This window comes from Elephas maximus, chromosome 18 (genome assembly GCF_024166365.1).
Source record: "Elephas maximus indicus isolate mEleMax1 chromosome 18, mEleMax1 primary haplotype, whole genome shotgun sequence".
Taxonomy (NCBI): domain Eukaryota; kingdom Metazoa; phylum Chordata; class Mammalia; order Proboscidea; family Elephantidae; genus Elephas; species Elephas maximus.
Window position 1 is genome coordinate 9,331,061 of NC_064836.1, and position 3,677 is coordinate 9,334,737.

A 3,677-nucleotide genomic window follows, 5' to 3' on the forward strand; every position below is an offset into this window, starting at 1 on the left:
GCAGAAAAAAGAGGTGTGAGCTGTGGGCTTCACAGTATGAAAGGAAGATATAAAACCCCACGGACCTTTAATCTGGGGCAAAATGTAGTTTTTCTTTTCTGATTTCTTTTTTCTGAAACTAAAAATCATACATAAAGAATGCTGTGCTGTGAATTAGTCATTTTTGTATATTGTTGATTTGTGGAGAATTAGTTGGTCGGCATGTCCCTTCAGTGAAAGGCTGTGAGCAGACGAGAAGACATTTTCCGTTTGGGCTGGGAATTTCCTGAAGAGCTCAGAGCGTTCCCTGAAATGAATGAGCCTGAGTAATGGTGCAGTGGTTAATCGTTTGGTTGCTAACCAAAAGGTCAAGAATTCAAATCTACCAGCCGCTCCTTGGAAACACTATGGGGTAGTATCTTAGTCATCTAGTGCTGCTGTAACAGAAATACCACAAGTGATGGCTTTAATGAAGGGAAATTTGTTTCTTCACAGTAAAATAGGCTAAAAGTCCAAATTCAGGACGTCAGCTCCAGGGGACGCCTTTCTCTCTCTGTCAGCCCTCTCATCAATCTTCTTCCGGAATAGCAGCTTTCTCTTGCAGGGACCCCAGGTGCAAAGGATGCACTCTTCTCCCAGCACTGTTTTCTTTTTGGTATGAGGTCCCAGAAAGGGGCTGTAGTACTGCCATTGTCCACTTTTGAGTGGTGCCTGCATATCTTGTAGAACCATTTGTAAACCAGGCACGAGTTTTCTCTCCTTCAGTCAACTGGTCATAAGGAACTTCCCACGAGGTCATAGGTGCAGACTAGAAGAAGGAAGGTAATGTGACAGGAGTGGAGACCATGGGAATTTGGGCCACTTCCTCATGGAACTTACTTGTGCCTTCACGTCCTGCTCAGGCCCGATCTCATTTATACCACTTCCATTTAATGATGGAGTGCTGCCATGCACGTCCAACTTCATGACTCTGTGTGTCAGACAACACCCAGTTCATGATGGGAAGCTCAGGCCACATGTCGACTTGGTGTCCCATGGTTAAGCATTCAGTCTCTACTAAGGCCCAGTAACAAGCCAAGACCTGTTTCTCAAAAGAAGAGTAGTTATCTGCAGAGGATGGCAGGGCTTTGCTCCAAAATCCTAAGGGCCTACGCTGTGATTCACCAATAGGGACCTGCCAAAGACTTCAAACAGCATCTCTATCTGCCATGGACACCTCAAGCACCATTGGATCAGCTGGATCATATGACCCAAGTGGCAGAGTGGTCTGCACAGCAGCCTGAACCTGTTGTAGAGCCTTCTCTTGTTCTGGAGCCTACTCTAAACTAATAGTTTTTTGAGTCACTTGATGAATAGGCTGGAATAGCACACCCAAATGAGGAATACGTTCCCTCCAAAATCCAAAGAGGCCCACTAGGAGCTGTGCTTCCTTTTAGTTGTGGGAGCAGCCAGGTCAATAACTTATCCTTCACTTTAGAAGGAATATCTCAACATACCCCATACCACTGGATCCCTAGACATTTCACTGAGGTGGAAGGCACCTGAATTTTTGTGGGATTAATTTCCCACCCTCTTTTTAGCATACAAATGTTTTACCAATAAGTCTGGAGTCATTGACACTTCTTCCTTACTAGGTCCAATCAGCATAATGTCATCAATGTAATGGACCAGTGTGACATCTTGTGGAAGGGAAAGGCAGACTAAATTATGACATAGGGCTGGAGAGTTGATGTAGCTCTGAGGTAGGCAACTGAAGGTGTATTGCTGGCCTTGCCAGCTGAAGGCAAACCGCTTCTCGTGGTCCTTTGAAACAGGTATGGGAAAAAAGCATTCGCCAGATCAATAGCTGCAGACCAGGCACCAGGAGATGTATTAACTTGCTCAAAACAATGCAACTATATCTGGAACAGCAGCTGCAATCAGAGTCACCACCTGGTTAAGTTTTTGATAATCTGCTGTCGTTCTCCAAGATCCATCTGTTTTTTGCGCAGGCCAAATAGGAGAGTTGAATGGAGGTGTGCTGGGAATCACCACCCCTGCAGCCTTCAAGTCCTTGATGGTGGTAGTAATCTCCGCAATCCCTCCAGGAATGCAGTATTGCTTTTAGTTTACTATTTTCCTAGGTAGGAGCAGTTCTAATGGCTTCCATTTGGCTTTTCCTACCATAACAGCCCTTATTCCATTTGTCAGGGATCCAATAGAGGGGTTCTGCCAGTTGCTGAGTGTATCTATTCCAATTATGCATTCTGTAACTAGGGCAATCACTACAGGATGGGTTCAGGGACCCAGTGGACATACTGTGAGAGGGACATGAGCCAAGACTCCATAATAACTTGACCTCCAGTGCCCCTACTCTGACTGGTGGGCTACAGTGACATTTTGGGTCTCCTGGAATTAATGTCAGTACAGAGCCAATATCCAGTAATCCCCAAAAAGTCTGATTATGTCACTTTCCCCAGTGAACAGTTACTCTCGTAAAAGACCATAGATCCCTTTGGGGAAGGCTGGGAGAGATTAACAGTAAAAATTTTTGGCAGTGTATTGGAGTCCTTCCTAAAGGGGACCCGGCCTTCCCTTCATTCAAGGGGTCGTGGGTCTTTAAACTCGCTCAAGTCTGGGAATTGATTGAAGGAATGCGACTCTCTCTTCTGGCAGTTCGAGTTAGACTGCTGTTCACCTGACCTAGAATTCATCTGTTTGTACAGATCAAGTAAATATTTAGTAGGTTTCCCATCTATTTCACTCCTAGGGACACCATGACTAAGTAGCCAAAGCCTTAAGTCCATACGAGTCAGACTATTCTGATTACTGCTTTGACTCCACTGTCCTTTACTGTAGCCACACCCACCTTGTCTTTGTTGATCCAGTGCAGCCACTTGGCCCTTACTACCTTGGGGTCCAATCAGCCCTACTGTAGTTAGGTGTCTTAATTCAGCTAGGGCAGTTCCCGCTGTCAAATCTGATTTACATAAAATAGCAATCACAGCAGATTTCAAGGATGCTGGAGCTCCCTTCAGAAACCCTGCTGGTGTAGTGGTTAAGTACTACAGCTGCTAACCAAGAGGTCAGCAGTTTGAATCCGCCAGGCGCTCCTTGGAAACTCTGTGGAGCAGTTCTACTCTGTCCTATAGGGTTGCTATGAGTCGGCATCTACTCCATGGCAGCGGGTTTGGTTTGGTTTGGTGGAGCTCCCTTCACAAATTTTTTCCTCACAGTCGTGGGAAAAGGTGTGTCCTCGGGGCATGCCATGTGTGGGTCTGTGGGTCTAACCTGATAAATCCACTCTAGCATGCCATTTTCCCTAAGCCTTTGGATACCTTCTTCTACAGTACACCAAGGCAGGTCTCGTACTTCAACTTGGTTTAGTATAGGCCACCGTGTAATCCATGCTTCAGCAACCCAGCCAAACAAACTATTAGATCCTTTCCTAACTTCTCGAGCTGAAATATTGAATGAAGAATCTGTGCTTAGTGGACCCATATCAATAAATTCAGACTGATCCATCTTTCTGTTCCTTGAACCAGTATCCCACACCCTTAATAGCCATTCCCACACATATTCCCCAGGTTTCTCTTTGTACCTTTTAGAAAAATCAAGCAGTTCTTTTGGAGTGTAGCATACCTCCTCCTGGGTCACACTTTGTGCCTCACCTTTTGGGGCTGCTGGGACTTAAGTCTAGTTATAGGTATAGAAGCCAG